This window comes from Notamacropus eugenii, chromosome 6 (genome assembly GCF_028372415.1).
Source record: "Notamacropus eugenii isolate mMacEug1 chromosome 6, mMacEug1.pri_v2, whole genome shotgun sequence".
Classification (NCBI taxonomy): Eukaryota; Metazoa; Chordata; class Mammalia; order Diprotodontia; family Macropodidae; genus Notamacropus; species Notamacropus eugenii.
In genome coordinates this window covers 341,644,879-341,671,979 of record NC_092877.1, presented here as the reverse complement: position 1 = coordinate 341,671,979, position 27,101 = coordinate 341,644,879, and the positions used below count along the sequence as shown (strand labels likewise).

The window sequence follows — 27,101 nt, the reverse complement described above, 5'->3', positions numbered from 1 at the left end:
TAACCCATGTTTTCATTTTACAGAAAGACAGTTCTGTATAGTATCAAGTGGTTTTGAAATTGGATTCAGGAAGACATGGGTTCAAATCCTACCTCTGACGTTGACTACAATTGTAACAAGGACAAGTCTTTGAACTTTTCAGCATCACTTTCCTCTTCTGTAAAATAGTATTTATAATAGCCGTAGTGGCTATTTGAAGGCATGTTGAAGGATCAAATCATTTAAGGCATAAAAATACTTCTATTAACATTCTCTGTTTATTTTGGAATTTTTGTTATCTAGAGGAATACCACATATTAAAATGGAAGAGAAGGGATGGAAAATCTGTACAACAGTATGTCCACACATCTTGGGTCAAAGGTAGGCATAACCAAGGTCTCAAGCCCAGTTGCAGCAGACTCTCCTAAATCCATTTCTGCAGGAAGGGTAGAGTTGGCAACAGCTTCAAAGAGATCCTGGATTTCTGACTTCTAATTTCTAGAGAGAAGAAATGAGGTTTCAGATTCTCTTCAAGGAGAGGTCCTTGGAAAAAAAAGAAAAGCTCTGGGAAGAAGCCAACATGTAGAAGAGCTGCTGCCCCCATGACTTCCCTATTCCCAGCTTACTACTTTGGGGAATTTCCCCTTGGATGAGAAGTGGGCAGTTTCTCTTAGTTAGGCTGAGATTTGTCTTTTCTTATGAGTGGTCTTTGTGTAACTGGCATTTGGTGGGAAAGGAGTCAAACTTTGGGTATGTAGCCTGAGGACATTTCTTTCTGGTTAAGGGATAGCAATCAAATGCAAACTTGAATTGAAAAATTATTTCCCCAGTAAACCTGATATAAAGAGAAGGTAACAAAAGCTAGGATCTTTAATTGGGGCAAGGAAATTGTAATTCAGGGCACCATGCAGCACCAAAGTAAGTACTGGAGTGCCCAAGAGGAATGGAGAGAACAGCATTGAAATAGCAATGAGGAGGCTTTCCCAGGGAAGTTACAGCCCCAGGAATCTATTACATAGCTGTTTTGCATAAAAACTGAAAGTCCACAGAGAAGGCAGGGGGAGGAGGCTCAGGGGAGAGGTAACATCTGGTCCCAACAGTGCATTCCAGGTGCACCAACAAGGAAAATGGTGGTTTGGACCTGTTCCAATCATGGGCTCAGTGGGATCAGGGTCAGGTAGTGCCTTCTGATGTCTGCATTCAACACTCTTACATCAGCAACATTTAGGGAGAATGTCCTCAGAACTAGTACTTGAGGATAGAACAATGGTCAGGTGGCTCCAATTTCCTGCTTTCTTCTAAGCGGGACTCAACGTCTCCTTTGGAGAAAGGTGAGCAGAGGAGATTCTAGTCTAGAGATGCCTGTTCATGCCTCCTTGGGAGCCACAACTAGACAATCCCATGTGGATACATGTGACCCATATGGGCAACACATCCACACTAGATAAGTAAAATGTAATTTCTGAAGGCAGCTATTTGCAAGGAGAAGGTAGCTCAAAAGACTCCACTGAAAAAAAAGTTAACAAAACTTCTGTCCTTGACACCTTAGAATATGATAATTGCTTCCTAATCCTTACCTACCACCTTTCAGATAAGGATGGTTCAGTTAGGAAGAGTCCTACTCTTGGAATCAGAGGAGCTGCGTTCTAATCCCACCTTTGACACCTACATAATATCCCTGAGCCTCAGTTTTCATATATACAAAATTGGGGGGTGGGGGTGGGGGTGGAGTAGATGGAACATTGTGGATTCTTCCAGCTCTAAATCTGTGATTCTAACATTTTATCTACTTTGTATACATCTATGTACATGTTCTCTCCCTGGCTTGATTGTAAGCACCTTCAAGAGTGGGACTGGCTCACTTTTGTCCTTATTTTCCCATCATCTAACACAGTGCCTGGCTCATAGGATCATAGCTTCATAAATTTAGAGCTAAAAAGGATCTTAAAGATCTTCAAACTCCCCCCACCCCCACCTCATTTTACAAGAGAGGAAATTGTCAAGTCTTCCTTACTCCAGTCTTGGACTCTACCCACTGTACCACACTATCTTAGTAGGTGCTTAACAAATGCTTATCATTTGAATGATAGGTGAATAAACATCACCATTTTCATTTTCTAGCTAAGGAAATGAGGTTAAAGAGATTCATTTTCACAAGTTCTCACAGTAAGGAAGAGCTCAGCTCAGCTCCGTTCCATGACCTGGGATTCCTAGCACAGAGGAGTAAGTAAATAGACCTGAACTCTATTTTATTTCTCTTCAGTAGAAAACAGTAGAGGATGGTGACAGAGTCTTTGTTGCAGAAGCCCCGTGGCATCAGTTCTGGTGATGGGTTGGGTTTATACATTAACCTGTATTCCATTCACTCACCCACTCCACCCCCACCCAGGTTAAAAACTCGGGTCTAATGGTAGACAGGCAACACTGGGAGATCTTCAGCAGCAACAGCAGCATGAGAAAGCCCTAGCCAGGAGCAAGAGGCTGCATTCCTGCAATGCCGTAATCCTCTCTTTCACTCAAACCAGGTCTTTTCTAAAGATGGACAGGGCTTAGTGAGTGAGCAAATCTATTTATAAACTTTGTCTTGGCAACCAAAGGCTCATATTGACAACGTAACTCTGATCCAGGAAGGCCCTCGGCCTTATCACCAAGCTGAGGGTCAAAACAGGGCACCTACACTTCCCCCACCCCCTTTCTTCTGGGAGAAGTATTTTTAAAAAGAAAGAAAAGGTAACTTTGAGGAAGACAGGGTCAGCTGGGTGCTCACAAGGTAGGATAAACTGCCCTGCGTCAGTTCCCGTGGGAGCCTTTGATGGGAATGGAGCTTCTCTATCCTCAGCTCTGGGCTGGGCAGAGTCATCCTAATTGGACACCACGTAAGTGTGCCAAGCTTTCTAGGGGAAAGCAGGAGAATAGGTCCTGCTTCTCTTCCGGAGCGAAATAGCCTCGCCCTGAAATATGCTAATGCTTCCATTAGATAACAATTGCCTATAGGAAAGGCTGAAAGGATGAAAGAGAAAGGGGGACTACATCTCAAGAGTATTTTTCCCAAGTTTCCTCCTGGGAGTTATTTACAGATCTTTTCCAGGGTGGGCAGGCTCGCAGGGTGCTGACCAGATTTTTTTTTCTACGTTTCTCTAGAAGCTTTGTCTCATGCACTATGACAAAGCACAAAAGAGCTATATTGGAAGCAAAAAGTATTTACTAGAGGAAGTCTTTATCTCTATGGGGTAATTTCCATAATCGTTTCCATATTCATTGGTCTATGTATGTGTATGTGTTCATTTGCATAAATTATGCAGTTTGTTCAAAGGCACTTAAACTTAATAAAATAATTATCTTTTACATTTGTCATTTATTGATTTAGTCTCTATATTTCACTTATTCCCTCCATCTCCCAAGTTTTCTAGCCCTAGAACATGCTAGATACAGAAATGTCTTGAAGTAAACAGAACATGGAGAATATATATGTGTGTGTGTGTGAGAGAGAGACAGAGAGACTGAGAGACAGACAGAGAGAGGGGGGAGAGAGACAGAGGGAGAAAGAGAGAGAAACAGAGAGACAGAGAGAGAGAGGAGAAAGAAAAGAGAGGAGGGGAGAAGAGGGAGAGGAGAGGGGAGAGGAGAAGAGGGAGGGGAAAGGGGAGGGGAGGAGAAGGGAAAGGAGGAGAGGGGAAGGGAGGGAAGAGTCAAAGAGATGAAAAGAAGAAGGGAGAAGAGACATGGGGTAGGGGAGGAAGAGAGAAGAGAAAGGAGAGATAGAGATAGAGAAACAGAGAAGAGGAGAGAGAGAGGGAGGGGAGGGAGAGAATGAAAGGAGAGAAAAGAGAGACATGGGCAGAGCAGGAGGAGAAAAGGGAGAGACAGAAAGAGACACAGAGAGAGACAAAGAGAAAAAGGCAGAGAGAAACAGAGAGACAGAGACAGAGATACTTATCAAGTGCTTACCACATGCCAGGCACTGTTCTTAGCAATAGGGATACGAACACAAATAAGTTAGACAGACCTAGTCCTAAAGGACCTTACATTCCAATGGAAGAAGGCAATACAGAGGTGCTGGAAAAGGGACAGAAAAAGGAGACAGTCCCAGCGAGGGACCACAGTGAGATGACAGGTCGGAAGTGTTGGGTATGGAGGTGGGGAGCCAGGGGACCTAAGAATGGAGTACAGGTTTGCAATGGAGGGTAAAAGCCATGGCAAGGAGATGGCTAGGAAACCAGCAGAGGACCTTAGCATTTCAAACACCCCATTCCACAGATAAAGGAACAGGGCTCCAGAGAGGAGATGTATTTGGCCACATCCAATGCATCATGTTCATTTTGGGAGACCACATTTGTGACATCAAGAAGGACATTGATAAACTGGGAAGAGGAAAAGGAGAGGGAGAGGAAGAGGGGGGTGGAAAAGGAGAGGTAGGAAGGGAAGGGGAAGGGGAAGGTGAGGAGGGGAGGGCAAAGGAGGGGAGGAGGAAGCTGCCCCCACTTCCAGTCCTAAAGCAAAGCCTAGATGCCCACTTGGCAGGTATGTTGGGAGGCAGTACGATATAACAGATGTGAGCTGCTGTTAGTGTTATCATTACTATTCTTAGAAGGGATAGTCTTATCTAGAGAGGGTTGAGTTAAATGCTCTCTGGAGTTACTTTCCATTCTGAGATTCTTAGATTTTTATATCTATGCATCTCAATTCAGATCAACCCATATTTTTAAGGAGCTGCTGCACTTTGCTGAGCACTGTAAAAACAAAGAAAAAAACAGCCCCTGCCCTCAGGAAGCTAACATTCCTTTTTGTTTGAGTTGTTTCAGTCATGTCAGATTATTCTTGGTTTTCTTGGCAAAGATATTAGAGTGGTTTGCTATTTTCTTCTCCAGATCATTTTATAGATGAGGAAATTAAGGCAAACAGGGTTAAGTGATCTGAAGAGATAAAGTACTGAACACAAGCAAGTAAATGCAGAATTATACAAAGCAAGTTCAAAAGGAAGCAAGCGATTTGTGGGAAGCTGGATTTTTGAGGGGTCAGAGAATGTAAGGGGGTGCATCCTAGGACCAAGAGACAGACAATGTGGCCAAAGGTCCAGCATGGACAATAGACAATGTCATGTCATGGGTACAAATAGCCCACTGGTCCAGTTTGACTGGCTTCTTCTTCTTAGGAATAACATAAAATTAATCTGGATGAGTAGAAGAGCTTTAATAGAAGAGCTTTAAGCTCCAAGTTGAGTGTCTAGCATTTTACCCTAGGGGCGATAGGGAGACATTTAAGATTTTCCAGTCATTGTTGTCAGAAAGGCCTTGGGTTTTGCTACTGAATGGCCCAAATGATATTAACTGGAGTGGAGAGCACAGACCAAGGTCAAGAACACCTAAACTGAACCGTTAAACCCAAGATGCAATCCAACCTTCAGATCAGGTTACAAGACCAGAACTGGAAATAAGGAGATCTAGAAACTCTCCAACAAGCAAGAAGTGAGTTTCAGGACGCAGATGGTGGGTCAGGTTTCTGAGCCAAGGTCAGAACCCCAGATCTTAGGCCGTAAGGGCACAGAAAGCACCATAGTTCAAACAAACATGATACCTCATGATGAAGCTGGAGAATCAATGCCTGGCTGCACCTAGAGGCAACCATCCTTCCAGCTGCTTGGCTCTGGTCTGCAAAAGACTCCCAGCTAACTCCACTTCCTTACCCCACAGGCAACTTAGTCCTGAGATCCCCCATATTGACAAGAAAGTAGAATTCTATTTTGGGACTCAGGTTTCCTGAGTCTAAGACCAAACTTCACCATTAACACCACCACCACCCCTCGCTGTCTCCCTCCCTCCCCTTCCTCTCCCCTCCACTGCCCCATCCCTAGTCTCTCATCTCTCTCCTTTCTCCATTCTACTAATATCATATTCTTATTTTGGTCATAAGACAAGCTGAGATAATAAAAATTTTTCATTCCAAACACTGTATGTCTCAGGTCATAACGTACAATAGGCACTAGGGGACTCCACGTGCAGGACTCCATGGGAACCAGGCAAGAAGAATTCCATGTAGACAAGAGGCAAGAGATATATTTAGAGAATGGACAGGAGACTGGGAATCTGTCAGACAACAAGCATTTATTAATGTCCCCAATAAAGAGGATGCCAGGAGGGATGGGGGGCTGACTTGGGAAAATAATATCTTTTCCATTAAGGGTTTCTATCTTAAGTCTCTTGAGGACAGTAAGAAGGACCCAGAGAAGGGCAGTGTCTCTCCATTAGAGGCTTACGAGGCATACACAGGATGTCCAGGAGTTTGTGCAGAGAAATCAGACAAATTCCATTATTTTTATCATAACAAAAGAAACTAGCCTTCATCCTCCACGCGTTAAAAGGGGATTCAAGCATGATAAAATATTCATCATGGAGGGTTTTAAGAAGACAGAGGCCTCTCCCTGGGGATATCTCATGGTGCTGGAGTCTTACCTCCTGCACAGTTTCTTCCCTCTCACTTCCTTCCTCATTAGGTTGGCATTGGGATAAAAGAACAGAATGGGTCAGGAGGTCCTGTTCCAAGTAATTAGAGAGTTGCTTCTTTTATCTAAATGCACCTTGTTAAAGTATATCAGTGTCAGCCAGGTTAATTGGAACTTTAATGCATAATTAATGTTAATTTATGGCCCTTTTTGTTCCAGGATGCTCCTGCAGACCTTAAAGTCAGGATACAGTTCTCTTGTTATTAATTATATACAGAAAACCAATATCCCCCTTGAGAGCGGACCTATGCCATCTACTATAGCTTATAAAAGATCTGATGTTTTCATTCTAGGCCCTTGGAATGCTTAACTGGAATTCCTGTTTCATCAATGCTTTGCATTTCACCTAAAATGAAATGTCATTTAACCTCCTTAGACCTCAGTTTCCCCACCTGTAAGATGAGGAAGTTGAACTAAATGACCTCTGAGTTATCTTCCAAACTTTAGACCCATAATCTTATGATCCTATCAGTCAAGGTTAATGTAGGTGTGTGCTAAGTCACAGGCATACTGCACAAAATAAATAATTTATTATAAATGAATTATAAATAATAATTGATTATTCCTGCCTCAAACTGACATTAATCCAAAAGGCCACAGAATTACACCATCACTTTGGAGATCATCAAAAAACTGCAGAATTTAAAAAGTATTCAAAAACTCAAGAGCAAATATGAAAAATATAAGCTCTTTGAGGGTCCAGCAGGTTTGTATTTTTTGTCCTTGTATCCACAGTTCCTAACACAATGCATTGCACATTATGGTCACTTAATAAGGGCTTGTTAAATTGAATCAGTCAGTTGGCCTGCTACCCAAAGATGAGGATTAAAACTTAGAATATCAGAGTTGGAAGGGACATGAAAGAGCATCATTTAATTCATCCCTCCCATTTTACAGGGAGTAAACAGAGAGGACTGTAGAAGGAAAGTGATCTACCTAAAGTCACAGAGCTAACTAGTGGTAGAGCTGGGATGAATGGGACCCTGAATTTCCAGACCCCAGATCCAGTGTTCTTATCAATGAACCAGGATGGCTCCCAGAATCTAGAACAGCAAAAACACTGCAAAGCCTGTGGAGAGGGTCTGCTGGGGTTAGTTCAGCTCAGTTTGGCTTTGGTTTCCATTACAGTTGCACTACTCGAGTATTTCGGGTTTAGAGGTGTAAGGAGATTAATGTGGGACCCTCACAGCCCACCAAAAGGAACCGGCTTCTATTTCCCTTCCAAAGATGTAAAGAATGAAAAATCCAACTTAAATGTTCCTTCTATTTCAAACTTTAGGTACGTTCAAACTCTCGAAGCAGCACAAGGTATGTGTACACTCCCTAACAAACACAAATTCATGGGCTCTCCAAAGCCCTCTAATCTATAACACAGACTTATTATGAAGGAAAGGAGACAGAGGTGTCTCTAAGAAGACTTTGGTTAGTGTCGGCCTTTTGGTTTCTAATGGTTAGAGACAATGCTAAAATTTACCAGCATCAATAACCTGGGCATCTATAGATGGCAGCAATTCCCTGACCTATGGCATGAGAAGGTTCATGCTTCCCCCTCTCCAGCTCCACCCCCCAATTTTTCATCATGTTAAGTCGAACTGACCAATATCATTAAGGAGACCAGATGTGACATAATGTGATAACACAGCAGGAGTCTATCACAATGGAACATGACACAAATTCATGGCGTGTCAAGTTTCTTTTGAACCTTTCTGGGATCCGATATCAGACAAAAGAAGGTCATTATAATTATCAGATGATTAATTAATTAGATAGTTAATTGCCAGTTAGATGAAGCCAAAGATAATGTGGGACCTTGCACATATCTCCAGCATACAAGTGAAAATGTGAATTCTGTGTATCTAAATAAATGAGAAGGAACAAAGGTTTAAGAGACTCAAACTATTCAGTGAGCATTTATGAGGTGCCAAACAAAACTAGAAGATACTTCCTTGCCTTCAAAGGGATTATCATTCCAGAAGACTTGATACATACCAAAAAACATTGAATTCTGAGTAAATAGTTGTTTCCTTAAAAACAAAAGGTGACATTTGCCTTTGTTGTTGTCCAACTCTATGTGACCTCACGGACACTGTCCAGAGAGTTTTCTTAGCAAACTTACTATAATGGTTTGCCATTTCCTTCTCCAATGCATCCCCACTTTATAGGTGAGAAACTGAGGCAAATAGGTTTAAATGACTTGCCCAGGGTTACATAGCTAGTAAGTATCTGAAAGTGGATTTGAACTCAGGTCTTTCTGACTCCAGACCCAGTTCTCTATCCACTTCATAGCTACCCCATGACATTCGTCTAGAATCCCTAGATAGCAACAAAGCAACTTTTCACACCTTATTTTATTTGAGCCACACAAATAAAGGGGGAGGAAGGTATGAGAAGTGCTATTCTCTAGTGTCTCTAGATGGAGACACTAGGCCTCAGAGAGGTGAAATGATTTACCTGTGATGACTCCGCAGGATGTTCTACAGCCGGAACTTGAACCCAGGACTTTGGACTCTTGGGTGGGCTCTTAATCTCCTACAACAGCTGCTGTTAGAGAACATCCAATAACAAGGAAATTTAAAAAGGTTCTGCCTCTCACTAAACATGTGACCTTCGGCAAGACACTCCTCTGAGCCTCACTTTCCTCATCTGTAGCATCCGGGATTTTTCACTAGATGATTTCTGAGATCCCTTCTACCTCCCAGATTCTATGCCTAATGAGCTGTCATGTCCCAATCCTGCTACCATCATATATTTGGGATGTAACCATAACAATTAGTTCAATATATCAAGTATTTAATCTGTATATTGATTAACACAGATTCCAGCCCCTTTAGGATTTAGTAAACAGTCTTTGGGCTTAGAATCAGGAAGATTCATCCTCATGAGTTCAAATCTGGCCTCAGACACTTACTGGCTTTGTGGGTCACTTAACCCTCTATGCCTCAGTTTCCCCATCTGTAAAATGATTGGAAGAAGGAAATGGCAAACCACTCCAGTGTCTTTAGTAAGAATGTGATCCAAATATGACCCAAATGGTGTCACTGAAAGTCAGACACAACTAAAAAGACTTAACAACAGTTAATCTGAGGAATTGCTAATACAATGTAAATACAGTACCAGTTAAGTCATTCCTGGGTATAACTCCAAGAGGTGGAGGATGGCTCCAAAAGCTAACCAATTTAGGGTGTGACTTGCAAGGCAGACCACTTACCCAAAAGCACAGCAGGGGATAGAGTTCCAGCCTTGGCACGAAGTCTCAATTCTGGAACTAAGGGGAGAGGGGAAGGAAGCAGGGCAGAGGTGAGTCAATTTTTAAAAATTGCAACCAGTATAAAAAAATATTGTATATCTAGAGATGCCGAAAAAGGAGTAATTAAAACTATAAGCAGAGATTCAAAGAGGAAAAATATTTATTTTCCACAAGGACTATATGAATATGTAGAAGAAATGAAATAAGAGATTAAAAATGAAATAAAATGTAATATTGGTATGTATTAAAGTCAGCATCCTGACTGTGTGACTCTGAGAAAATCACTTAACATCTTCAGGCTCTGGGAAGCTTTATAAGACTATCAATGGCAGAATCTTCATTGGTAAAGGAGCTGTCTCACCCAGGAGCTCCTTAGACTCATGAATCACAGATCCAAATGGTATCCTTATTGAGGATATTAGAATGCTAGTGGAAAATTAAGGGTAGGGATTGATAGTGAGTTAGAATTGTAGTTTAAAAGTACAATCCTTAGGACACACTATGACTTGAAAGCAGTGTACAAGGCTAGTGCTTTGTTCCATGATAATACAAGGCGTTAAAAAAGAGATCTTTTCCCCCACTCTCAGGAAAACTCTAGGGGCATGTTTACACCAGCACTTTTTGTTGAAGCAAAGAAGTGGTAACAAAGTAGGTGCCAATTATTTTGGGAATAGCTGAACAAGGCATAGTACATGAATGTAACAGATTATTATTATGTGAAGAATAAAATGAAAAAGGATTTAGAGAAACTTCAGAAGATTCATACAAACTGATTCAGAGCAAAACCAGGAGAACCACTTACAGGAGGACCACAATAATATAAAGGAAAACAACTTTAAAGACTTCAGAATCCTAATCAATATGGTGACCAGTCACTACTCCAAACAATTTACTATAAAACATGTTTTCCATCTCTTTTGTCTCTTGTCAGGGAGAAAAAAGGGGAGGGAGGGAAAGAGAAAGAAGAAAAGCAAAAGGAAGGAAGGAAGGAAGGAAGGAAGGAAGGAAGGAAGGAAGGAAGGAAGGAAGGAAGGAAGGAAGGAAGGGAGGAAGGAAGGAAGGAAAGGAGAAAGAAAGGAAAAAGAAAGAAAAAAGGAAGGTAGGAAAAAGAAAGGAAAGGAAAAACTTAAAATATAAAAAATAAAAAGAAATTTAGAAAGGGGTACAAACAGGACAATTTCATTACTACCTTGTTAAATTTAACACCCTTACATGTTCATAGTTTCATATATAATCTACATTTTATTTGTATGTCGAAATGTTTGTTTTCTGATGAGTAAATTAATAACAAATATTTTAAATATTGAAGAGAAATCAATATATCATCTGATTTGTGTGAATATATGAAGAATCTGTGATTTTGTCTGTGTGGGAAACTCCCAATATGGGAACTCCTTCCCCCACTATATATTGTAACATCTCTAGTGAGGAGTTAACTGAGACACACAGAAGTGAGATGCCTTTTTCCAAGATTACCACAGCTAGTTAAGTATTGGACATAAGATTTGAACCCAAATTTTCCTGACTATAATTCTTGGACTCTCCCCACCATACCAGACTGTGGTTTACTCCATGATGATCATACAGTTATGGAAGATCCCCTGGACTTCTGCTCCACTGAGGTATTGAGATAACCCTGGATTTTCACAGGCCTTGCTAGCACAGGCCCCATACTAAGGGGCAAGACTACTCCAGTCAAAAATAACAATGACAAATCATATGTGTAAGGTGCCTTAGGGTTTACAAAGCACTTTTCTTACAATAACATTTTGAGTATGGATAGATCCACACACATCCACACATATAGATATACCAGACTTACCAGATTTGGGATTTCCTTGAATATCTGATGAGAAAACTCCTCTACCAACACAAATTAGCACCTGATAGGCAATCTGTAGTCTTAGGAAGTTGACTGAAACACTGAGAAATCATCTGCTTTGCCCAAGGTCACATGGCCAGCACGTGTCAGTGACTTCACTTAAGTTTTTCCTTCCTCCATGGCCAATTCTACATCATACTGACTCTCTCCAAGTATTACTTATTATCAGTAACATGACACAGAAAATTACTTGCAAAGCCTAAAGCAACATATAAATGCTAGCTATTATCATCCCCATTTTATAGATAAGGAAATAGTCTCAGATTGATTTTTCTAAAGCAGTCTGACCATATCACTTTCCCCTCCCCAGTAAAATCCATTGGCTCCCTATTTCTTCCTTTACAAGGCATTACAAGCTCTTCCTAGTATGGTCCCTTCCTACCTTCCCAATCTCCTGATACTTCCTTTGCCTCCATCCCCCATCTCTCCCTTCACACTGGCTATCATCCATACCTGGAATGCTTTCCCTTCTCACCTTTTTCTCAAAGTTTCCTAGATTCCTTTAAAACATCCCTAAATCTGTACCTCTACACTTGTACAGCTAATTTGCTTAAACCCAATCAATAACTTTATGAGAGGCAGCTTGGCGTAGTGGAGAGAATGATGGCCTCATTTCTACGTCTATAACCAGTTCTACCTTATTGCCAGAATCGAGTCTAAGATCTCAGTTCCCATTAATGCTTACTCTAACTTTAGAAGCATGAAATCTTGTTTATTAGAAATTTCACTAAACATGAGCCCCAAAAGTTCAGACTCTACAAGCTGGAGGGAACTTCAAGGTACTCTAACCCTACCTATAACTATTCTTGAACAGGCAGCACAGTACCAGACCTGGGGTCAGGAACACCTGAGTTTAAATCTTGCCTTGGACACAACGTGTAAGGTTGAGCAAGTTGGTATGCCTCAGTTTCCTCATCTTAAAATGGGAATAATAATAATAGTGCAAATCTCCCAGGGTTGTTGCAAAGATAAAAAGAGATGATATGTGTAAAATACTCTGCAAACTTTCAAGCTTTATTATAATTATCATCATTAACCAGAAATTCCCCAGCAACCCCACCTGGGCATCTAGCCTTTGCTCAAGGACTTTCAGTGAAATGGAGCCCATCACCTCCCTGGGCATCACCTTCCATTTGCGGATGGCTCTCATTGTTGGGAAGAAAAACTCAAAGTCAGTGTTTGAAAAATTAAAACAAGATGTCCTTCTTCCATGGGAGATGTGATTGTATTTCACAGTCCTCACTTCTCAAACTGAGTCCCCCACTCCCAGGAGGTAAGATCAAATCACCTTTTTTCCCACTGAATTCAATTTAACAACCATTTATTAAGCCACTGCTATGTGCAAGGCCTTGTGCAAGAGACCAAGACATAAAAACAAAAATTAAACAGTCCCTGCCCTCAGGAAACTTCTACTCTCTAGGGAGATACAATGTGGACACAGGTAAATAAATACAAAGTAATTTTCAAAAGAAGCGCCTCACATACCAGACAGCACCCAAGTTGTGCTGTGAGGAAGGTAGAAAGAGGAGGGAAGCAGGGTTGCATTTCAGGCATTAGGGAAAAGGCCAGGTGGTGGGAGACAGTCTATAATATACCAGTGGGAACAGTTAGCAAAACCAGCATAACTGTAGTGTACAATAAGGCAGGCAAGATATTATTTAAATCCTGCAGCAGAGCTCCAAAGAAGATATATGAGAATACCCCTTCCTTGGAGAGGTTGGAGACTACGAATGTGAAACACCCTATGGGGGGGGGGGGGGAGGAAACTGAGGCCTCCAGGCCATATGGCCTTCTAGATCCTCTGGTACTGCCTTTTGAATAAGGCCAAGTTTTAAACAACAAATCCTTTTATTAAGGGCATTTGTTTTGTGAAGTTTGGATTCAATCAAAAGGCCACGCCTGAGGACTTAGAAGGCCCCATGTGGCCTCAAGGCCACAGGTTCCCCACCCTTGCACATATTGCCAGTTTGGTTAGTATGTTAAGAACACCTTACATATTGCCAGACTTGGTTAGTGTGGTAATTAGTGTTGCTGAACTGGATTGGGTTTTTTTCCTTTTTCTTATTTATTTTTTGTTATGAGGCATGAGTCTTTAGAAAAGGGAGGAATATATTGAGAAATTAAAGTAAAATATAAAAACAAAAGATATCGGTGTTTTGGCTTTTTTATATTTTTGTCCAGGAGTAATCTCTCGGGGCCATTTTGGCTTCTCTAACATGCTCTTCGTTATGGGAAATGTTAATGCGAAAAAGAATTTGTCTTCAGCTCTCTCTCTCTCTTTCTCTCTGTCCTTCTCTCTCTCTCTCCCTCTCTTTTTCTGAGACTCACAGGAAATCCCTTGTCTGTCTACTGTTTCTGACACCACCGGCTCCATGGTCCCCACCACTCTGTGGTTTCAGCAGCAACCAGGTGGGATATCAAAGGGGATTATGGCTTCAGGTTTGGAATGAGATAGGTGCAGACAACCTCTTACAAATGAGGGCTCTGTTTCTCAGTATGTCTTAGAAATAGAATAAGTAAAAGGAAATTTCAAACACCTCTGCCTGGAAGTGTGGAGTCGGTGGGTGTTGGTAGATCCTTTCAGACCCAGGCAGTCACTCCGGCTGTCAGATTTCTCAGATACAGAAGAAGAACTGGGGCACATTTTATTTTGTACACGTCATTTTCTGCATTTTTCAATTCCTACATAGTGAAGGAAATCACTCCTTTTCACACATTCTCTGTTACAGTCAACTTCAGTCAAACTGGCCTGGTAACTGACATTGACAGATGTTGAGCTGCATTTCCCACCTCCATACTTTTGCTGCAGTGGCCTACCTTATAAGAATTTCCACCTCTGAAGATTCTGCCTCCTGATTCAAGAGCCTTTTTTTGGCACTCTCTCCCTCTCGAAATTACCTTTAAATACTTTTCATTTATCTACTACACACATAATATATCCCAGCAGGAGAATCTAAACTCCTTAAGGGCAGGCACTATATTCTTTTTGCCAGTCAACTAGCATTTATTAGGCACCTACTACATGCCAGCCACTCTTCTAAACTGCAGACAAAAAAGAAAGGCAAAAACCAGTCTTAATATCTCTAGAGTCAAACACACTGCTTGGCACATTTGCAAGGCTGAAAAATAAAATTGTGCTTTATGGGAAATGAGGAAAAGATACATGCATATTACAAACAAGGGAAAAATTACTTATAAAAATACCATAAATGTTAAGTGCCTGAAATTTGCCACAGTTGGCTTCTAGAGAGTGTTCGTTATATCTATATAATGCATTTTGTCCAAGTCCCAGAAACTAATTCATGTAAAAAAATTGGCACTTTTTGATTATGATGCATTACTGTAAATTAATTGTTCCACCCCCTCAAAGAAACCTCAAAAGTGGGCAAAGAGACATAATAAGGACTTAAAAAATCATTCATGTATTTTGTTTTGATACAACAGCTATTTGCCAATAAATACTCAAAGAAATCCCTTTATAAAGTATACTTCCTCACCCCTAAAACATTTTATTGTTGACTATTAACAGAAAAGATGGGTGTGTCCTTCCACTCAGGCAGAGTAGCACTGTCCTTGGCCAGTAGGATTGTTGACTCTTGTAACTGACCAGACCGCTGTTGCTTCTATGAGATGACTTCATCCACATTTCAGCCATCAAGCTGCACATCAGCTTTCTTCCCTCTGCATCCTAATCATCACTTGAAATATATTGGGCCTAGGGCAAATAAGCTCCTGCTGAAAGTAATAGAAATCAGACTTTCTTGATTGATTCGGAGATATTCCTTAAATCTTTTCAGAAAAATGATAGATTCACCGCAGGAAGGCCCTTAGAAATAACCTAATCCTGCTCCCCTCATTTTATAAATGAAGAAATTAAGGGAGAGAGAGGTAAGCAAAGACTTGACCAAAATCACATTGGTAAGCAACACAGGCAGAATTTGAACCCAGGTCTTCTAACTGTGAATTCAGGCCTCTTTCCAAAAGTATAGCTGTACTTTTGCAAAGTGTTTTTGCTTATTTTTAGCAGGAAAATGTTACCTAGAAAATAACTTTTAAATTCTCCCTCACATCTGGAAGAGAGCCCCATTATGTCTGAGTATTCCTTTTTGACTTTAAATCACAATTCCATTGCCATCTTTTACATGGGGCCTTTCTAGAGCCCCCTTTCCCCAGTTACTAGTATTCTTTCTATATCAAAATGTCTTTCTGTATGCTTGGCATTTATTTACTCGTGTATGTGTTTCATCCCCTCAGGACCATGCTCTCAGAGAGAAGAGATAGTTTGAGTTTTGTCTATCTATCCCCAAGGGCACTGTGGGCACACCGTAGGTGATTAATAAATGTTTCCTGAATTTTCAGGGATTTTATAAAAGCTAGTCAACTTCTGGGATGATGGAGGAGAGTGAGGGAAAGGTCACTACAATGACAAAATAGCAGACTACCCAGAAAACCCATTGCAATTGCATGTGCTAAATGAGAACTCTTCTATAGGGGAAGGATTAAGCATTTAGAAAGCGCCTACTATATTCCAGGCACTTGCTAAGTGCTTTACAAATATACCACTTGATCCTCACCCCACTCTGTGAGGTAGGCACTGAGATCTGAGAAACCTCTTTGAGTCGATTCCCTTATGATTGTACATCCATCCATCTCACTAACTGCCCTTCTTCTATACATATTTCTCTGGCTCTCCGAGGCTTAGAATCCAATCACTGCCATTTTCTTTTAGCAATACATGACAGACTTCAATCATGGGCCAAACTTAACTGTCTAATCAGGGCACCGAGAGGTGAGAAAACATTTCAAAAGCATTCTGGGCTCTTAGTAGCCCCAGAATAAGCTTAAATAGAATAAGAAAAAAATGTTTATCTTTCCCCCCACTCTACCCCTAACAACAACAAGCTACCAGCTGGAGCCCCAGGGACCAGGCCTACCCTATCTGTGGGCACAAAACCTTTCAGGTTGTTAAACACCTTTTGCTTTCGCCTTAGGGACACTCAAATCATCAGGCTCTGCCTGCCAGACAATATGGCCTGTTGCTCCCTTGGGTTTTGAATGGTTCCTTTTAAATCTACTGTACAGTCGCAAACCAATTAGACCTTTCAGTTCTCCTAGGCAAGCCTCGAATACCCCTCTGGTCAACGTCCTTACCTGTGGTAATGTGTTTACACCTCCCAGTGGGCTCTGATAGCCCAGAAGTGCAGCAGGCCTCAGAAGCTACAGCAGCCTGATCTAAAAGGGGTCAGTCAACACACGAGGCTTCATTTACACCGAGATTGCTGACCCTTTGATCTTCAAAGTCCTTTTTCATTTGTCTGGGAAGGTGAGGACAGCCTCTTTGATGGTTTCATTTAGGGGGACTATGAAATATAAATCAGGACTCCTGCATCATACATATTTTAACTTCACAAAAGCATCATAAACACTCAGAGAATGGTAAGAGGCTGGCCCCCATGTTTATCTTATCAGTAGACTTATAGATCAATACAATTTAGGGAGAGAAAAAAATGTTCTTTGGAAGTCTCTGGATAAAAATGTAGATTTGTTACCACAGAGGAGTAAAAGGAGATTGAATCAGGCATTATCCAAACTGTACGATTTGCTGTTTCCCCACAATATTATGTTCATCTCTTCCATCCATGCATTTGTACAGTCTGTCCCCAGATCTGAAATGATTGGCCTCTTCAGCCTGGTCCTTCAGAATTCTTAGCTTCACATCTCTCAGCTCAGATGACACCTCCTTCGTGCTCTACCAATATTTTATTTTTAAAAATTTTTAAATAGTATTTTATTTTTTCCAATTAAGTACAAATACAATTTTAAACATTCTTTTTTTCATTTTGAGTTCCAAATTTCCCCCCTCCCTCCCCTCTCCCCTTCCTATGACATTAAGTAATTTGATATAGGTTACATATATATGCAGTCATGTAAAACATATTTCCATATTAGTCAAGGCATTCCAGGTGCTAATGCTCCTTCTCTCTACCTCTTTCCAGAAATGAACAAATTTCTTAATCGCTAGCTATGTGTCAAGGAGCGTGCTAAGTATAGAGGCAAAAGACAGTCCCTTCCCTTAATAAGATTACAATATAGAGAAAAATTCACAGTCTAATGAGTGACAGAAATCCTCTTCCCCTCCCCAATCAATTCTCTCTCAGTGACTTGGCTGGAAGTGTTGATCTGCTATTGGAATATTACGTTCTGTATTGGCTTACTGTTTTATGGAAGCCCCACAGGACATGGGAGATTCTCTTCAACCAACCACAAGACATTTTCTGTGGAGTATCATCTAATTTCATTCAATGACCCAAACACTTTATTTCTCCCAAATAAACTGAAGATTTGCTCTTACCTGGTTCACACCTTAGATTGAGTTATTAATTGATTGATTCTCTAGTTGAATCAAAGAGTTTTTCTCATCTGGCAAAGGTATCAAGGCTTGAAGTATCTTGGGGTTGAGGGATGTGGGCCACCTCTCAACACCATAATCCTGTGAATTCAAGTGAATTGAATCCAACTTGTTATGAAATTTTTGTTATACAAAAGGAGAGTAATTTGAAGCTTCGTGTTCACTTCCTGCTTAAACCTGAGCTCTTACTTCAGTCAGATTAGGGTGAACCAAAACACAAAAAACAGCATATACTATCACCATAGAAATAATGTCAGGTCCTGACTTATGTGACAGTATTCAAGTCACTTAAACCATGGGTCTCAGTCTCTTCACCTATAAAATAGGCAAGTATGTACTGCACTAGATAAGAGTACTGGACCTGGAGGCCGGAAGACCCAAGTTCAAATACAGGCTCAGCCATTTTCTAGCTGTGTGACCATGGGCAAGTCACTTAACTTCTTTCTGCCTCAGTTTCCTCAACTGTAAAATGGAGATAATACTACCTACTTCCCAGAGTTGTTGAAAAGATCAAATGAAATAATATTTGTAAAATTCTTAAGGGCAGCTAGGTAGTGCAGTGGTTAAAGTGCTGGGCCTGGAGTCAGGAAGACCTGAGTTCAAATTTGGCCTCAAACATTTACTACCTGTGTGACCTTGGGCAAATTACTTAAATGTGTTTGCCTCAGTTTCCTCTACTGTAAAGTGACCTAGAGAAGGAAATGGCAAACCACTCTAACATCTCTGTCAAGAAAATCCCAAATGGGGTCAAAGAGTGTTGGACAGGACTGAAACAACCCAACAACCACAAAAATGCTTAGCACACAGTGTGGATATTTAAAAAATACTTGGTCCTTCCTTCCAATAATGCTTGCCCTACCTATCTTAGGATTGTTATGAGAAGAGCATCAGGAAAGCGCTTTGAAAACTATAAGGACTAAACCAATTGAAAGTATAAATACCAAAGAGAGAGGCAATGTGGTACAGTGGACATCAAGCCAGCTTTGGAATCAGAAAAATTAAGTGGAAAGATACATGATTTAGAAAAAGAACATTTATTAAGCAGTCATGATGTTCCAGACACTAGGTTAAGGACTGGAGAAACAAATACAAATAAGCAAAAGAGCCCCTGCCCTCAAAGATCACCCAAGAAGGGTGAGAGAAAGTTGTGGGGGTAAGGAAATGGATGGACTCACAACAGGCATGGTGAAATTGGTATGGAGGCTCAGCAACCCCTATCAGAAGTCCACCTATCAGAGTCAGGAGATTCAGGGTCAGTATCCAAGATTCTGGTCAGAGGGAGATGAGGATGAGAGTAATGACTGGAAAGCAGATGACATATTAAGGAGATGTCTGAGAAGACCCGGGTTCAAGTCCTGACTTGGACACACACTGTCTGTGTAACCCTGGCCAAGTCATTGTAACTCTCACTGACCCAGGCAAGTCTCTTTGGCTATATGTTCTAGATGAAGCTGGTTTGTCATAATGGAAGGATTTTGCTACACTGATGATATCCAAAGTCTGGACCTAACAACTATTAATATAACACTTCAAGGTTTTCAAAGCACCTCAATATATATTATCTCATTCCCTCCTCACCACAACCCTGGGATGTAAGTGTTATCATTATCCCCATTTTACAGATGAAGAAACCAGGCGATTTGCCCAAAGTCACACAGCTAGTAAGTGTCTAAGGCCAGATCTGAACTCAGGTCTTCTTGATTCTAGGTCCAGAGCTCACCACCAAGACCAAAATCCATAGGTTTTCACACATCAATCTTGTGTTTCTCAATTATTCCTCTTTTGTATAAGGGAGACCTAAACAGATCTAAAATGAAATTGCTGGCTTTAGTTTCTTTTGGAGGTGAACCCTCTACGTTCAGAAAGGATACCAGATTGACCATATAAATAATGATTTAACTGACTTTCACTCGTTCACACCTGACTCCATAAATGTGCTTTTAATCCCATACCCTTCCTAATGCTCAGGAAGAGGAAAAATAGCCACCCTTGCAGCGTCCTGGAAATTAAAATTAGAAACAGCTGAAGCGCAGAGATGGGCTAGGAGTGCCCTTCAGTGGTCTACTTAAGAACTGCAACCTCCATCCACAGTGGTCAGAATTGCTCACTCTGGCATGGGCCTCCATCATCCCTGGGTGCTTGTTTGGGTGAATGCCCAGGACTTTTCTTGAAGTCCTACACCTGAGTTTGGCCTCATGAGTCCTTTTCTTCCACAGGAAACAGTCCGAGTCCCAGCCCTTTGGACGCTTTGTGATGAGGATTGAAATGGGTCTCGAGGATCATAGGCCCAGCTTTTTAAAAGTCCATCTTTCACCTATTCCATGGCTTTGGCCTTCTTTTAAGACAGACAAAATCACTACAGAGAGTCAGTGAAGCACAGCAGACAGGGTATAGACTTTGGAGTCAGAAGGTAAGATTTCAAATTCTGGCTCTTTCATTTCTAGTTGTCACGTCACTGAACAAAGAGGAAAATCGGCTTAACGCCCTCTAAGATCCCTTCCAGTTCTAAATATGCAGTTGTATGAAAAAGACATCAAATATCTCAATGAGATTTCTGAAGTTTATTTTATGCTGAAAGGCTTTAATATCCTCTGGCATCATCTGTGGTGTTGTGGATAGAGAAGCAGTTTTGGTCTCTACATGGAAGACCTTGGGCTACTCATCTCCCTTCCCTTGGCCTCTGTTTCCCCATCCACAAAATAAGAAGACTAGACTAGATGACCCATGAGGTTCTTTTTGGCTCTAGACCCATAAACTCAGGAAGGCCTGAATTCAATCCTGACTATCATTCATACTGTCTATGTGACTAGGCAAATGGCCCAAACAACCCTCTAAGGATAGAAGAGAATTGCTAATCATAGTATTTATATAATATTTTAAGCTTGAAAAGCACTTATATATGTTATCTCATTTGATACAATATGATGTATGATGGATGTGATATGACATGATATAATATCATATCTGTATATAACATAGCATGAAACAATATGAAGTAGTATAACAAGACATAATATAACCTAACATTTTATTTAGGTAAACACCATGTATGCTGTACAAATCAATACAATAAAAAATACCAACTCATTTTAGTTCTAGCAGCTGGGATGGAGTAGAGTTTAAGAAAGGCCTCATGTATGAGAAGGCAGTTGAAAAAAGTAGATATTCTAAGAAGCAGAGGGAGAGAGGGAATATTTTATAGTTATTTGGGACCCTAACTTAGAGTCATGCCTTCCACCAAGGAAAATAATATTTAAGCCAAACATCTTTCAAATAAGTTCTTATATCCAAACATATGCAATCAACCAAATATCAACTCCTGTCCATACACCTGAACATATTTATTCCTCAAATCATACCCTAATTAATTATTCTCACCTCCTATAAGACATTGATCCTTCTACCTTCCCTTAATGGTTTGGGTTTTGGTTTTTTTTGAAGATATATTTATACCTTTCTACCTAGATTAACAGTGAAATTTTCAGTTTTCTATTTTTATTTATGGATCCATGATTATTTTTATTATTTTTATTATTTTTAGGGGCAGCTTGATGGTAGAGTGGATAGAACACTGAACCTGAAGTCTGGAAGACATGTGTTCAAATCCAGCCACAGACATTTACTAACTGTGTGGCCCTATGCAAGTCACTTAACTGCAGTTTGCCTCAGTTTCCTCAACTGTAAAATGGGGATAATAATAACACTGACCCCCAACGTTGTTGTAAGGATCAAATGAGATAATGATTGTAAAGAGCTCAGCGCAGTACTTGGCACATAGAAAGTGCTATACAACTGTTAGCTATTATTACTTTCTAGTTTTTGTTGCTTACAGTCATATTTGTAACTTTCCAAATTAATTTCTTTTAAAGGTCAAAATTGAATGTTTTATTGAAAACAATATTGAACATCCATACAATCATATAATCTTAGTAGCCAAATATGGTTAAATTAATATCAATGAACATATTATATTTTCTCTTTTTCCTTATCTGTTACTAGCCATCAATGCAGTTCTATTTCCAAATGACTCTTGGTCATTTATAGACATTTAGCTGCATTTGTAGTTTTCCAAATAGATTTTCATCTTTCCATCCTGATTTCCAGATTTCTAGAATTTTTTTTACAAGATTTGTTAAATTTCCATCTTCCTAGATATATTTTAACCTTTCTATCTTTCATAAATTTCTAGGTAGATATCCAACTTGTGAGCAGTATTTGTAACTTTGTCTCTAGATTTTCAGTTTTTGGGTGTGTTTATAATTTCTGAGTCATTTTCTAAATGTAATCATTCTAGCTAGATTCAAGGTTTCTCACTGAACTTGTCGTTTTTAAGGTATATTGTTGGGATTTTTACTGAGACTTTCAGATTTAACAGTATCATAACAGTGGAAGATGTATTAGAGGTGGGATAATACGTGTAAAGTGCTTAATATGGTGCTTGTCATATAATACAATTGTTTATTGATTGAATGCTTCTTGACCCAGAGATCAACTCTCTGTAGCGTATGTCACACTGGCTCTCTGCACTTATTTTGTTGTTGTTCAATTGTTTCAGTCATGTCTGACTCTTCATGACCCCATTTGGGGCTTTCTTGGCCAAGATACTGGAGTGATTTATCATTCCCTTCTCCAACTCATTTTACAGATGAGGAAATTGAGGCAAATAGGGTGAAATGACTTGCCCAGAGTCACACAGCTAGAAAGTGTTGAAGGCTGGATTTGAACTCAGGAAGAGGAGTCTCAAGACATTCTATCCACTGCACCTCATTTTATAGATGATAAAGCAGAGGTTCAGAAAGGGATCAAATGAGACTATATATTTAAAGATTTGGCAAACCTTAAAGTGATATATAAATTTTAGCTATTACTGTTATTATTAACTTACCCAATTGCACAAGTAGCACATGTTAGCATCAGGATTTGAACCCAGGTCCTTGTGCCTCCAAGCTCAGCACTCTATCCTCTATAATATACTGTCTCTGTGTACCTAGCACTCAAAGAAAACCTTATAATTATGGAATCATGAAATGGTAGAGTTGGAAGGAACCTTTGAGATCATTTAATCCTCTTCCCTGGATTCTAGAGTAAAGTGACTTACCCAAGGTTACATAACTAGTCAGAGAGAAAGAGAACCAGGATTCATTCTCAGATCTCCTAAATCTTAGGTCATGAGTCTAAATGAAAATTGATATACTATATTCCAGTCCTACATTGTGTTCCATTCTGATAAGATCTACATGAGACTCAGGATTTGGGAGTCAAGTCTTAGAAGTGTGCATGGATGACCACCATTTACCCGCTTGGAGTCTAATTGTATCTACAAAAGGAGGTGGTTGACTTCACATATAATGAGGACAGATGATATCAACAAAAGGAAGCACAATCCAAGGTAGCCATATGAACTCAGTAAAATGCTGGTGGCTCCCATTTACTCAAAACTCTTTTCTTGGATGCCATATTAAAGAGAGCCTACAGTGAATTCTAGAATGGATACTCTCAGGACTTTGGAAGTCCCCACTATCAGGTGGCATGGTCTAAGCTAGGGCAACTAGGTGGTACAGTGAACCAGACTAGAAATGGTCTTGGAACCAGGAAGACTCATGAGTTCAAATCTCGCTTTAGACATTTACTAGTTGTGTAATCCTGGGTAAGTCACTTAACTGTTTGCCCCAGTTTCTCATTTGTAAAATGAGCTGAAGAAATCACTCCAGTATCTTTGCCAAGAAAACCCCATGAAGAGTCCAACACGATTGAAAGAACTCAACGACAGTGATCTAAGCTAGTGCTTCTCAAAGCGTGATCCAGGGTCATCTGGGGGTCTGTGAGATCAAAGCTACTTTTATAATAATACTAGGATGCTTTAATTCTTAATACAATAAATATCAATAGATGTAACCCACATAAACAAAAGCTCTTGGTGGGAAGAAGGGGAATCCTTGATAATTTTTAAGAATGTAAAGGAGTCCTAAGACCAAAAAACTTAACTGCCATTCTAAGCAATTTACCCTACTCAATGAAACCACTCTATACTAATGGAATTGGTCTCTGTGTGATCTTCCTAAAGAAAGCCATCCTTATTGGACTGAACCAAAAATCTCCTTCAAGGGCATCTATGTGACACAGTGGATAAGCCTGGATAGGCCTAGACACTGCAAGATCTAAGTCCGTATCTGGCCTCAGGCACTTCCTAACTGTGTGACCCTGAACAAGTCGCTTAGCCTCTTCTGTCCACCTCAGTTTCCTCAACTATAAAATGGGAGGTAATAATAGTGTATCTATCTCCCAAAGTGGTTGCGTTCATTGTAAAACATTTAGCGCAGTGCTGGTACACAGTAGTCACTTAATAAATGCTATAAATACAAATACACTAAAAACATTAGATTTCCTGTGAGAGGTTATACGGTGTAGCAGAAAGAACACAGAAACCCAAGACTTGGGTTGGAGTCTCATTTCTGTACACAGTAGGCACTTAATAAATCTTCTCTCCTTCCCTTTTCCTCCCTGTGTGCTTTTGGGCAAGTCCTTTCACTTTTCTGAGACTCAATTCTCTCAACTCTAAACCCTCAGAACCAGCATGATTCCTCCAGTACACATTCATTCAATACCTACAGAGTGCCAGGCAGTGTGTGAGGCACTGGGGACACAAATGTGAAACAGCGTCTGCCTTTATTACATTATATCAGAGGTCTGATGGTCTGGCAAGGGAGCCAGGGCAGGAGAATCTATATACAAATAAATACAAGGTAATTTGGAGAGGGTCATGAGAGCATTAACACTTGGAAGCACCAGAAAAGGCCAAAGGATCAACATTTGAGGTGATCCTTAAAGGAAGCTAGGAATTCTGAGAAGTGGAGATGAGGAGGGAGTGCATTCCGGGCATAGAGCACAGCCTACGCAAAAGCATGACAGGGAAAAATAGTATGATATGCAGCAAGTGGGCCAGTTTTGCTAAAGCATGAGCCAAAAAGGTGGGAGAGGGAGGCAATGGAGAATCAGACTAAAAAGGGATGATAGAGCCACTTCAATTCAATTCAAGCCCCTACTATAACTCCACAGCTATAAAATGGAATGATGATCACTGCATCTTCCCAACTCATGGTATGGTGAAGAAGAATTGAGTTAAACCTATAAAGTGCTTTAAAATATGAGTTTTTAATACTATTCAAGCCTCTAATGGCCCTATTCGCTTCACTCCTTCACCACTGAAATTCCCTGAGCTCCCAAGTGCAGAGATGAGGGGCAGCTTCCTCAGCATCCAAGGCCAATGCTAGGTCAAATTATGAAATAAAGTGACTTATCTTCAACATCAATCCCCCTGTCCCTTTGGGCAGCAAGTTGCAGCATGGTACAATAGAGGCAGGTTCAAACTCTGCCTCTGAGGCTTACTACCTGTGTGACTTCAAGTAAATTATTTAATTTCTCTGAATTTCAGATTCCTTGTCTATAAAATGAAAAAGATTAAACTAGATGGTCTCTAAGGTTCTTTCCAGCCCTATAACTAAAATCATCATATTTGTTCTTCTAAAATATAATTAGGGCTCTCAAGTAAGAGAGAAAACAGACATGTTATAATGCTCTGGAGGACATGACAAGAACTAGTGGGTGGCTGAAGTTTGGGGGGCGGGGGGAGTAGATTCTAATTCAATAAAGGAGAGAACTTTCTTTTCTTTTGTTACAAGGCAATTGGGGTTAAGTGACTTGTCCAGGGTCAAGTATCTGAGGTCATATTTGAACTCACTTCCTCCTGACTTCAGGACCAGTACTCAAGAACTTTCAAACAATTAAAGTTATCCAAAAAAAAAAAAAATGGAATGAGTAAGTAATGAACTCCCTGTCATTGAAAGTATGGAGAATGGAAGACCAGCTGGAAGACATTTATGACCCCTAACAAGTTTAAATGTCTATTATTCAATCTGTTTTAACCTGGATTTAGTTTTATGCAACATTCCATTTCCTTTGCTCTGTTGGATAGATTATAAAGATGAATGGGATAAGAATCATAACTAGCCATTCTAATACCGGGAGCAAGTATGACATACACAGGTAGATAGATAGACAGACAAACAGGTAAACACAGACAGACAGACAGACAGACAGACAGACAGACAGACAGACAGACAGATAGATAGATAGATAGATAGATAGATAGATAGATAGATGAGTAAGTAAGTAAATAGGTAGATGGATGGATGGATGGATGGATGGATGAATGAATGAATGAATAAAAATGTCTGGAGCAAGCAACAGAGGGGTTGGATATAGAGATCTTTGACCTTGTGATATAAGGCTCCTCAAAAGCAGAGACACTAGGATATCAGCCCATGATGAGGGAGGTAGAGATCCTTGGACTCGAACTGCCTGGATGGCACACCATGAGAGCACTTCAAGAAAAGGGTAGTCAAGAGGAAGCAGCCCCCCAGGAAGCTGCCTATTTTTTAACTAATTATTTTGGCCTTTCATCTGCTAAGCTCACTTGTCTCTCTTTGTGGAAATGCAATAAATAGCCGCTAAATTTTAGTACTTTGCAGCAAAGCCAGATCATTTATCCTTAATTCAAGCTCTGTAAGGCATTTTCCTTAACCTCCAAGAGTTTGCAATGGAGCAAGAGTGATGAGACATGAACACATGACTTGGATCCCTTCCTACATTAATAGCCTATAATTCCGCTCTTCCTATGAGGGTTCCGAAACATGAGGATACCCCACAAACAAGGTCTGTGACTGCTCCTCTTCCAGCCCCACAAGAGACCTCAAAAACAGGGAGGATCAATTTAGAAGACCGGTGGTTAGGTTCTATGCAAGCCAGCTACAGATATTGCTTCCATTCAAGGACCCCAATGATCTAAATGCGTCCATCTAGATCTGTGATTTGCATTGGAGAGGAACAAATCAAAACCAATATTTAATTTATTAAATAAGACTTGAGGAATTGCTTGACAGCCTGAGTGATTAAGTGACACTTTCAGTGTCACGCAGTAAGTGACTGAATCAGGATTTGGAGTTAGTTCTTCCTAACTCCAAGTCATGCAACAACATCTCCCCAAGGACCTCAAAACTTAAGACAAACTCAAGGGTAGAGTCTTCCA

The 27,101-nt window shown here is 40.4% G+C and overlaps 1 long non-coding RNA gene across 1 annotated transcript in view; it reads right to left on the bottom strand.

Annotated features, from left to right (window-relative positions):
* Nucleotides 1-8,935: 8,935 nt before the first annotated feature.
* LOC140510065 (uncharacterized) overlaps nt 8,936-27,101 on the bottom strand; it is a 62,585-nt gene continuing 44,419 nt past the window's right edge. Inside the window, exons 2-3 of the long non-coding RNA XR_011969075.1 lie at nt 9,687-9,743; nt 8,936-9,019 (exon numbers count right to left, since the gene is read on the bottom strand). This is a non-coding gene — a long non-coding RNA (uncharacterized lncRNA). The remainder of the gene's footprint in view (nt 9,020-9,686; nt 9,744-27,101) is intronic.